A 12,203-nucleotide genomic window follows, 5' to 3' on the forward strand; every position below is an offset into this window, starting at 1 on the left:
CCGGGCGCGCGCGGAGCGAGCAAAGGCTGCGAGGGAACCTCACCAGCCGCCGCGGGGCCGCCGCCGAGGGCGTGAGGCTCCTCAACGCTCTCGCAGCGTCGGGGACAGGGAGCCCCAGGCAGAGCCCTGAGGCCGAATCCCGCCTGCGGAGGCCGGTCCGCAGCCCCCGCCGCCCCGCCGCGCGCCCCGGGCAGGTGGGGGGCAGCCCCGGGGCGGGGGCGCCAGGCTGCGGGGCGCCCGGCTGTCCTCCTAGGGCCACCCCCCCCCCGCTCCCCGACGGGAAGAGGTGCACCGACCGTGGGGCTCGGCGGGGCGACAGCCGCCCGGTCCGCGCGCCGCCCGAGGAAGCGCCGCCGAGCGCTGGTGCTGCACGGCCCGGCTCCCACGCCGCCCCGCTCCCGCCGGAGCTCCCGGAGCCGCAGCGGCCGCCGGCGGACCGAGCCTCTCGCCCGCTGTGCGCGGCCGCCGGACCACGGGGACGACTGCGCGCGCGCCGAGCTCGCGGGAGACTCCAGGGGACACGCCCCCGCGCGGCCGGCCCCCTGCGCGCCGCGCTCCCCGACCGTCGGCCCGGCCCCGGGGCCGCAGCAGCGCCCCCCGCACCCCCCCCCCCCGGGCCTGCCCCCCAGACCGCACCCGGCCGCCGCCCCCTCCAGGCCCCGGGGGCGAGGGGCTTAACTCTTTCGCTCCCCAAGTGAAGGGCGTTCGGCAACAGGCAAGACCCAGAACCGAGGGAGGCCCTGCTGAAAACCCGTTCCCTTCGCTGCGGGCGCAGGCCGGTTTGATCCGAGAGGGGAGGACTACAGATGGAGCCCGAGTGGAAGGGAGCTGCTGGGGGGGCGGGGGGGGCTGCACGTCCCCGCCCTTGGCTTGCCTTGTCTGCCCCCCTTCTTAAGCTTGTGGCAAGTGAAAGAGCCAACTCAGCAGTGGACTGATCAAGTGTTGCTTTGATCCCATTCCTAGAAGCCTGCACCCCAAGGCTCCACACCACTCCAGGGCAAGGCAGGAGAGTCTGTGGAAGGGTCCAGCCTGTGGCTCAGAGAAACTTTGGATTCCTCAAGAAATCCAAACTCTGAGGGGTGCAGACACTGCAGAAGGTAGGTCTCAGAATCTTTCTATAATAGAGAGTTTTATCCTAAATTGCGGAGTGGGAGAGGAGGTGAGGGACAAAGGCCATTGCCCGTGACATTGGAGAAAAACTTGAGGGCTCCTTAGAGAAAGTTCTCCCTTGGAGTAGCTTAATGTGCTGCTGCTATGAGACATATTATGGAAACGTGAGTTTGGAGTGCTGGTAACATTACATACGGACTGTTCTGCTTATCTATTACAGCTAAATAAAATCACCCCAAGACAGTTGTGGCTTCAAACAACAGCAGTCACTTACCTTACTCATCATTCTGCAATCTGAGCAGGGCTTGGCAGGGACAGCTCATCTTTGCTGGGGCTGGAGGCTCCAACTTGCAAGGCAGTTCACTCACTTGGTGATGAGTGTTGGTTTTCCTCCACGTTTGTCTCTCTACAAAGTGGTTTAGGCTTCCTCACAGCATGGTGGCCCGGTTCCAAGAAGGAGTGTCCAAAGAGTTGGGATGTGAAGCTGCCAGTTTCTTAAGGTCTGGCCTGGAAATTGGTACAGTGTCACTTCTGTAGAACACTATTATGAAGCAGTCACTGGTCACAGATTCAAGGTGAGGGGATATTGCCTCCACCTGTCAATGCAAGGTGTGCAAAGAAGTTTAAGAGGGCATCTTGTAAAATAATCAGAGAGATGCACAGAATATCATCATTGAATGAGGCCTTAACAGTCATGTAGTCCAACTGGACTAGGTATTATCCTGCGCATTAATCTATTCTATCTACAGCTTTCTCATGACAGAGGGTCAGTCAGTCAAGATAACTGATAGCTTCCATAAATGGATGCCTTAGTTTTCATGGAAAAAAAGGTCCCCTTTCAAGCATATGGCTTGGCAAGCTGGCAGTATTTCCAGAGAAGAAAAAATTATTGCTTCCTTCCAGAAGAGGCAGTTCTACACCAGGGTTCACACCTTGGAATATGAAACATGTGCTGGATTTTAGTCCCTACTCACCCTGCAACCAGACACACTTGGACAGTGCACAACTTGCATAACTGAACATGTTAGTCTATCCAGTCTTTGGTAGAGCACATTAATCAGTCCCTACATCCTGGGAACAGCTCACCCCACGGTGGCACAGGTCTAGTTATTAAAAGTTCCTTCTCTGGCTGTGCCTTGGTGGTTCAGTTGGTTAAGCATCTACCTTCAGCTCAGGGAATGGAAAATAGTGCAGTAGCTTGGAAAACAGTATGGCAGTTCCTCAAACAATTAAACATAAAATTACTGTATTAATTATGTACGTATGTATGATGTATGTATGATCCAACAAGTTCTATTTCTGGGTATATACCCAATGTCAATAAAACCAGGTATGTGAATACCTATGTTCATAGCAGCATTATCCACAATAGTCAAAAGATGGAAATAACCCAAATGTCCATCTATGGATGAATGGATAAACAAAATGTAGCATACACACATGCATAAAATGAAATATTATTCAGTCTTAAAAAAGAGTAAAATTCTGATACATGCTACAATGTAGATGAAACTTGAAGACATTATGTTAAGTGAACCATGCCAGATGCAAAAGGACAGCTATCGTGTGATTTTCCTTATATGAAGTGCTTTAGAGTAGTAGTCAAAATCAGACACAGTAAATGGTACGGTGGTAGCCATGGACTGGTCTTGGGGGAGACCTGAGGATGTACTATTTAATGTGTTTCAGAGTGTCAGTTTGGGATGGAAATGTTCTGGAGGTAGATGGTGGTGGTGGTGATGGTTGCACAACAATATGAATGTACTTAATGCCACAGCTGTATGCTTAAAAATGGTTAAAGTGATAAATTTATATTATATATAGTTTGCCATACAAAAAATTCTTCCTGACATTGATATGAAATCTGCCTCTATATATTACCTGTTTATCTACCCTACACGTTCATAAAATAAATTTACTGCTTCTTCTAACAAAGATCTTTTTATCTGGATCACCAGCATAGATCTGCCTTTGTAAGGGATTGGGATTGCCTCATTTTAGGTGAGAACAACACAAACTTTCCTTAGTTTTTAGAGATTTATATTCTTGTCTTCTCTGCTTTGGGGAAAATGACTTCAATAGATTTAAATCTGTTTTCATTTAAATTAACTACTTCCACTAACCCCTCACCCCATATACAGGACTTTATATACTTACTCCACTTCTATATTCCCTGCTTTGTACTTTTTTTTTTTGCTTTGTACTTTTTAAGTTTTTAAAAATATTTATTTATTTATTTATTTTAGAGAGAGATCGGGGGCAAGGGTAGGGGTGGAGAGAGAGAGAGAGAGAGAGAGAGAGAGAGAGAGAGAATTTCAAGTGGACGCCCTGCTGAGCATGGAGCCTGATGTGAGACTCCATCTCACGACCCTGAGATCATGACCTGAGCTGAAACCAGGAGTCAGATGCTCAACGGACTGAGCCACCCAGGTGTCCGCCACTGCTTTGTACTTTTAATGAAAATACAATTAGTATATTGACTAAGTTTCTCAATTCTACTTCCAAGGATTATTTCTTTCCCCTGGAAGGTAGGTTGAAAGCAGATTTTTGGGTCTTTGGAATTTCCAGACTTTCTTAACCACACTTAACTTCTGGTTCAAGCAGCTCATAAGTGGAGCATTACTATAATGGTAGTTACACTGATTTTTCTCAGCATCATATTATCATTATTGATTTCCTGAATAATTGCTGAAGATCAAGAAGTACTCAAGATAGCACTTAAAAGCCCAGTTCTCCTGTGTCTTTCGGATAAAAGTTCTTATGAATTTAAGTTTTTTGATTCAAATTTGCAAATCCATTTCACAATTGCTAATTCTTAAGATCCTCAAACTTGAAGTGCAATAAAGGATTTGTGTCTCACAGCATTTGCTAAAAATGTTGTGTTCACTTCAGGGCCCCCTGGGGGATAGGAAACATGAAGGGGTCATAGAGGAACCACAAAGATAAAGAAAGGCTGGAAAGCTGGTTGTGAATGGAGAAGGGGAGAAACTGGGGACTTGCACATCAGAGACCTGGACCTGTCACCGTAGCCTTCATACTGGGCAGTGCCATGGTCAGGGCTTGCTGTTGACAACATACATCACAGGCCTGGAGAAGAAAAAGCAAGCCCATTGAGTTTAAGTTCCATTTTTAAAAAGTTTTTAAAATTTATTTATTCATGAGATACACAGAAAGAGAGAGGCAGAGACACAGGCAGAGGGAAAGCAGGCTCCCTATGGGGAGCCCGAAGTGGGACTTGATCCCAGGACCCTGGGATCATGATCTGAGCCAAAGGCAGATACTCAACCTCTGAGCCACCCAGGTGCCCTTGAGTTCCATTTTTAATTGAAATTCACTACAGGCAGTTTGTTTTTAAAAGAAAATGTTTCCAAATGTTAGCCTGTGATGGGTTGCTAAGGATTCTAAAGTGTTTTTTCACTGCAATAATGTTGCTCAGGTGGTCAAGACTGCAGGTTACCTCACTGAAACCTACTTAAGGCCTAATGTAGCCCAATGTTTTGTAGACCACTGGTAGTCTCACTGGAGGGCTGAGAAACTGTTCTATCTTAGCATCACTAATGGTTAGGCAAGCAGATATTAGTTGTCCTCTGATGACATATTCTATCTGGCCACAGATGTTTAACTTAAGGCTTTAGCTATACAAGTTTCCAGGAAAGATAGGAGACAGACATACAAGTTAAACAAATGCTATGAGGAAACAAATAGACAAATCCAGAAAGTGTGACATTTTACAGGACAATTGGCCCCAGCTCCTTAACAAGTCAGTCGATGAAAAAGGGGTATTTTTCTAGATTAAAAGAGACATAAAGGAGCACGACAACCAGGTGCACTGTCCTGGATTGGGTTCTGGTTTGGAGAAACCAACTGTGGGGGACATTTTTGGACAACTGGGAAAATTTAGATTTGGATTGGATATTGGATGCAGTGAAGGATTTACTAAATTTATCAAATGTGAAATGAACTTTATTAAATGTGATTCTTTTGGCATATAGGAGAACAGTCTTATATTTTAGAAATGCTATTTCGGGGTTATATAATTCACCTTTAACTACCAAAGCAGAAACAAAAATGATATGAGTTAAGAGAAAGAAAAGAATGTAAAGTACCTGGGCTTGGCACATAATAGGAGCTCAATAAGCCTTAGCTCTTTTTATTTTCATTTGTTCCTTCTTTAGTTGTCCATGAGGAGAATGGTAGAACAGAATAAGCAGCTTCACATGGCACCTTGAGTGACCTTAGGAAAGTGACATAGTAGCAGTGATGAAGGCCAAGGTGATCAATGGCATCTAAGGAGCTAGAATGTAAAAGCTGGAAGGTTATCTGGTGTCTTAAAGTGGCTGTAAGGAGAACAATTATCCATAGCAGAGTTTATGCAACATGGCCCCAGGGATCCCTTTAATGACACAGGAGGGGTCTGAGGGTTCAAGATTTTGCTGGTGAGGACTAGAGGCCAGGATGGGTGCTATGAAGACATCACTGTGACTCTGACTTTTGAATGTTCCTTTAGGTTGGTATGGGCTTGGGAACTGCAGGTTGCACTTGTAATATAAGATGACAAACAAAATATGCATAAGCTTGAATAAACAGACTTAATTGAAAGAGGTGACAGCAGGTGTTCCATGGAATAAGTTCGGACGAGTAGAGGTAAGGACAAATAGCTTACAGTCTCTGCTTTAGATATGTCAGGAAAACTTTATGATAGATTTTGAAATTGGCAGAGAAGATCACTAGGTGTCCTGTCTGGTGCATTTTTCTGTGTTATCTGTGCCTTCCATCAACTTTGAGCTCTTTTACAACTCTGTAGGTTGCAGAAAACTGGTAGCAATACAAGAGATTCTTGAACATAGAAATAACAATTTCGATTGGTAGAGATGCAAGAGATTCTTGCCTTGTGGATACTGACCACTTGTCTTAGCTCAAACTGCTATAGTAAAATACCACAGACTAGATGGTTCAAACAACAGATATTTATTTTCTCATAGTTCTGGAGGCTAGAAGTCTAATATCTGGGCACCAGCATGCTCAGATTCTGGTGAGAACCCTCTCTCTTCCTGGCTTCTTGCTGGGTCCTCACATGGCAAAGGGAAAGAAAGTGAGAGAGAAAAGATATGTACCCTGGTATCTCTTTTTATAAGGGTACTATTCCCATCATGAAGTCACCACTGTCATGACCTCATCAAGTCCTAGTTATCTCCCAAGGCCCCATCCAAATACCATCACATAGGAGATTAAGACTTAGTGGGCTCTGATCAACAGTTCTAATGTGTGGAGGGGCATATTTAAGGGGGGCAGTTTTCCACACCACCAACCAGTTCTCTAACACCAGCTAGATGTTTACAATTCAACATAATTCTGACACTATCTTTCCAGAAATAGCATCAGATTCTCCAAGTGAAGGGCTCGGTCCCAAGAGATGGCACTCCATTTAAGAGGCCAATCACAAACCCAGGTTGTTGTCTGTGCTTCTTACTCACTGGCTGTAAATCAGAGGTTCATACACCCTCCTCCTTGGGTTTGTTTAATTTGCTAGAGTGGCTCACAGAACTCAGGAAAGTTGTTTACTCACTGGATTACTGATTTATGGCAAAGGATATCAAAGGATACTAACCAATAGCCCAATAAAAAGATACACAGGGTGAGGTCCTGAACAAATTAGCTTTTGTCTTTGTGGAGTTTGGGGCCTGGCATGGTGGTACATGGAAGCCATCTGGTTCCCCAAACTGAAAGCTCTCCAAACCCTCTCTTTTTTGTTTTTTGATGGAGGCTTCATTACATAGGCATCATTGATTAAATCATTGGCCATTGATCATTGATACAGTCTCAAGAAATCAGAGCATGAGATTGAAAGTTCCAACCCTCTATTCATGGTTGGTTCCCCTGACAATTAGCCCCCATCCTTACTTGCTTTCCGGAAGTCATCTCATTAACATAGTCCCATTGTGTTGGAAAGGGGCTTGTCATGAATAAGACATTCATTTCACCTTTATAGTTCTGAAGTGTTTTTTCTGCACTGAGGTCAAGAGACTAAATATTTTAACCAAAGATGCTCTTATTGCTCAGGAGATTCCAAGAGTGTTGGGATCTGTGACCCAGGAATTGTTGATGAAGATGAAATACATGTGAGACGTATACTCTGTTCATTAGAATGACCAAATATATATTCCTTATAAATCACGATATAGGTTTCAATATATGAATTTGAGAGGAAAATATTCAGTTTATAACATTTTGTCCCTACATTTCTTAAATTCATGTCTTTCTTGCATGAAAAATTCATTCATTCTAGCCCAACAGCCCCCAAAAGTCTTAACTCATTCCAACATTAACTCTAAAGTCAAAGGTCCAAAGTCTCATCTAAATATCATCAAATCAGATATGAGTGAGACTGGCGGTATGATTCATCCCTAAGGCAAAATTCATCTCCAGCCGTGAACCTGTAAAAACTGTGCTTCCAAAATATAATGGTGGAACATACATAGAATAGACAATTTGCTTGTATATAAGAGGAAATTGTTAAGATCACATCATCTTTAGGATATCAAAGGATATCAAAGGATATTATGGATCTGTGATGAATTTCTTCTGGAGCTTATAATTTACATATCTAAAAAGAAACTAGAAGCAAGAAGACAGGTTAGTGTTGAAGGAGGTAGGAACAAGTCTCCCCCAAATGTGCCACTTTGGCAGGTAGACTACTTTCAGCTGAAGGCAATTAAGACCCAACAGATTCAAGAGAAACTATTACCTCTCCCTCAAACTGCCTAAAAAATTTTAGATGGGGGGCTAGCCAAGAAACAGAGCTACTCCTGAGAGATACCTTGCATGCTTGCTTGCTTGCTTTCTTCTTCTTTTTTAAATCAGAATGAACTATCTGAATGGCAAGACGAACATAATTACCAAACATCTGCTTTTCTTATCCTCTTGTGAATCACCCTCCTCCTCCTTGAAGCCCCAGGCCCTTATCCCATTCCTTAGCTCAAGATGGCATATAAGCCTCAATTGTCTGATTTGTCCTGGGGTCTCATTGTTTTTGTGGGGCCCCCATATGAATGTAATTGAAATTGTTTTCTCTAGTTATTCTATTTTTTTTTAGTTTTTTATTTAAATTCAATTTTCCAACATATAGAATCTGTTTGTTAATTTGATTATTAAACCAGCCAGAGAACTTAGAAGAAAGATATATGGAAAATTTTTTCTTCCTCTCCTACATGGTGTTACCTTAGTATAAAGCATAAGTGTAGAGAGTAAAGTGGTGGTAGACACAGCTTTGGTTTGGTGGTCAAGTTTAAGGCACAAATCCTAGAGATATTTAAAATGAGGAAGACCAAAATAGCAGGAAGTATATTCCATATAACAAACCCCTCCACCAAAAGAACATATTGGATTAAAACAACAATAGTTTATTAGCTCATGACATTGTAAGTCAGCAGTTTTGGTTAGATTCATCTGGGTGGTTCTTTTGCTGGTCTTGGGCAGGCTCATTTATGTAGTAGAGTTTCCTTATGTGTGTGTAGTCAGCCAGCATTTGATGGTTTCACTCACATATCTGGCTCTTGGCTGGAGCAAGGGATTCTCAGGGCCATGTGTCTTCCATCATCCATCAGGCTAGCCTGGCTCATTGATCTGGTGGTGTCAGGGTTCCAAGTGCAGAAGCAAGGGCAAGCCCCAATAACCAAGTAGTCTTCAAGTGTCATCTTGCACCATGTTTGTTGTCATCCCATTGGCCAAAGCAAGTAACATGATCAGGGCCAGAGCCAGTATTAGAGGAGACTAACCAAGAGCATGGAAATAGAGAATTATTGTAGCCATTTTTGCAAACAATCTAATGAAACCAAGAGTTTAAAAAAAAATTTATTTATTTATTTATTCATTCATTCATGAGACACACACACACACAGAGACAAAGAGATAGAGGGAGAAATAGGCTCCTCGCAGGGAGCCCAATGAGGGACTCAATTTCTCGAACAGGATTACACCCCAAGCCAAAGGCTCAAAACTGCTGAGCCACCCAGGTGTCCCTAAACCAAGAGTTATTTTGTGGGAAAGAGTGCAGAGTAGATCTAGAGGAAGAAGCAGGAAGAATAAAAAAATAACTCTATACCAATATTTATTGATTAAAACTATGTACCAGGTTCTGTACTAGGAAGACAGATTTTAAAAACCAACAGTGACGCCTGAGTGGCTCAGGGTGTGATCCCAGACCTGAGATCAAGTCTCACATCGGGCTTCCTGCAGGGAGCCTGCTTCTGTCTCTGTCTCTGCCTCTCTCTGTCTCTCATGAATAAATAAATGAAATCTTAAAAAAAAAAAAACGAACAAGATGTAACTCTATTCTAAAGAAGTCTAGAGTCTAATGGGGGAAAATACATAAACAGCTTAAAAACAGCTCACCAAGGGTTAGGATAGAGCTATGCTAGCTAGCGGTTCAGGGAACATTTTTTGTAAAGGGTTATCTAGTAAATACTTTGGCTTTGACAGTTACTGGACTTTGCTTTTATCTCAGAATGTGAGCAAAATGGCCAGATGAGGAAGATGGACAGTGAATCCATTAGGGTACCAGGAAAAGGAAGCCAGTTTTGAGGGGTCAAGAGAGGTTTATATAAGTGGGAAGAAGAGGAATTAAGTTTTTAAACAGTTTGGAAACTGTTAAGCATCAGATCCATTCAAGTGGATGTGATGGATATCTAAGGGCATATGGAACAATAGGCCTGGGCCTAGGTGAGGCCTTTGGTCATGAACAAGGGTAGTAAGCAGTAACTGAAGCCATGAACTGGAAGCATTTCATTTGGAGACTGAATGTGAAAAAAGGAAAGAGCTAAGAAGCCAGGATGAGCCTTGTACAAAGCATTCAGTTTAGGGTAAGCAGGTCTGCTTGTCAAACAGAGAGAGAAGCATCAGAGAAAGAACCAGGGAAGGGCCACATCTGTGACAGGAAGAAAGAAGAGAGTTATGGCAATGAGTGAGTGGTCAAGAGAGGTCAAAGGGAATGAAGACTGAGAATGGGACGGGGAGATGGGCAATAAGGGGAATATTGTTCTAAGAATGTCAGGTTGGGCCTTTAGGCAAACTCCTGCTTTACACACATTCAAAATAACTTTGTAATTAGAAACAGCACAAAAAGATATGCAGGAACATTGCTAAGTAGTGAGTATAAATCTTTCTGCTAAATTTACTTTTGTAATATGTGGAAGAAAAGTCAACACCATCTACAATTAGCATATACTACATTGGGCTTTTTTTCAAGACTTCTTGGTAAGTCTGGAAAAAGAATTTTATTGGGGAAATAATTCTACCTAGATTATTTAGGTAGAGGTGAACAAGACACAAGGAAGCTGGCATGTAAGGTGAACGTTGAGGCAAAGCCTCTTCCTAATCTCTTTAATTTATATTTTTAAAATGCTGCTAAGATATTTTTCATGACCTCATCTGAATTCTGAGTTAAGGAACAGTGATTGAGACTTCCAGCTTTCCATATATGATTATTGATTTAATTTTGTAGCAAAGTGTTCAAATTTTTTCATCTTAATTTGTCAACCAGAGCTTTAAAACTGCTATTCTGAAATTGATATCCAAAACTGGTTGATGGGTTTTGTACTGTGAAGAATCTAACATTTGCACCCCATGGCTTGAAATGCCTCGATTTTGTAGACATGGTGAGCACATACACTACACTCCAGGCTCCATAGCTCTGCTCCTACTTGCCGCTTCATGTACTGACATTTGGGTTTGCATGACTTAAAAAAAGTGTTCAGTTTGCTTAATGTGCTTTACAAATGTACATATTTCTGTGGAAGTATTTTAAAGTAAGTTATGGACATCATAGCATTTGCTTCTAGATATTTGATCATCTCTAAAATATAAGAAGATTTTTCTATTGAATATATTGATGATTTTATTAAATACTTGTTTTTATTGAATTTGTGATTTCATTGTGTTTATTTCTTCTCAAGCATACGAATTCAATTTTGATGTTTTCCTGAAGCACTTATTTTTTGCTGTTCTCTTTTAATCAAGTGTGCATAATATCTTCTATCAAAATGTTGGTATTTCATCAACATTTCATAATTCATAAAGCGTCCTGTGGTTACGTAACATTAGGGAATGGTGATGTAGGTGTCTCAAGGAAGTGGTTATGTGTCATTATTCCTAACTTTAGTAATACTATGTTGATATTAGTCATTTCAGGTAAAACTTATTCATGCTGTAGTTTTGTAATTTCTATCTATGTGAAACTTAGAAAAAAATAGACTCATGCCTTGAATCTATTAAGTTTTAGAGATTGTTTTTAATAACATTTTAAGCTCTTTTGCTTTGAGCCCTTACCTACTTTAATCCTTGGAGACATTCTTTAATGTTCTTTTTTTCCATTTCTGGTCTGTGGTAATAGTTTTCTAGAACATTTCTTTTCTTTATCCTTAGTGGCTGGTAAGGAGCTAACTTGAGTTCATATAAAAGACTTTGTCTTGTCCCCTCTTTCTGTCTTTATTCAGAGCTAGTTCTAGAATACTGAGAATGTGTCATTTGCTCGCATCTACGCTCCCATCCCAGGGTTCTTCAAGGATCTTCACTGTCTTCTACCCAAACTACAGGAAACTGAAACTCCAGAGTGTCTTGTCTGTCCATCCTCAGCATTATGAATGGAATCTGACTAGTCTGTGTTTATCATCCATACAGGCAAGTATAGTCAGACAAATACATTTGATGACTCTCAAGCAAGTGCTATCCAGTTTCACCCTTTCTGCCAGCAAGTCTTCCATATGTGCCACTCACTCCAACCAGAGTACCCTTCCAGTTCCTTTTCAGAAATACCCTCTCATTGTCCTTCCATCAGAGACTCTGATGCACCTGGCCGGTGCATCACTCAGCTTATCAGACTCAGCCAGCTGAGTCCACTCAGCTTATTACTCCAGGGATTAGAATGCATCCATTTTCTCTTTTACATTCCTTAAATGCTTGTTTAATTTTATCTCTTTTTAAAATTGTCCTTATTTAGGCTTTGCAATGGAAGAGAATTTAAAAGATATAGTCCCTGGTCCCACAAAATTCAAAAATAAAAGGATGACTGTGGGTAGTAATCATGCGGCCCACCCTAA

General features: G+C 42.4%; 1 protein-coding gene across 1 annotated transcript in view; it reads right to left on the reverse strand.

Annotated features, from left to right (window-relative positions):
- The window catches only part of EDNRA (endothelin receptor type A), a 57,266-nt gene extending 56,771 nt beyond the window's left edge, over positions 1-495 (reverse strand). Inside the window, exon 1 of the mRNA XM_055336280.1 lies at positions 297-495. The gene's annotated coding sequence lies outside the window, so the exon portion shown is untranslated. The remainder of the gene's footprint in view (positions 1-296) is intronic.
- Between the last annotated feature and the right edge of the window lie 11,708 nt (positions 496-12,203).

This window comes from Nyctereutes procyonoides, unplaced genomic scaffold (assembly GCF_905146905.1).
Source record: "Nyctereutes procyonoides isolate TBG_1078 unplaced genomic scaffold, NYPRO_anot_genome, whole genome shotgun sequence".
Taxonomy (NCBI): domain Eukaryota; kingdom Metazoa; phylum Chordata; class Mammalia; order Carnivora; family Canidae; genus Nyctereutes; species Nyctereutes procyonoides.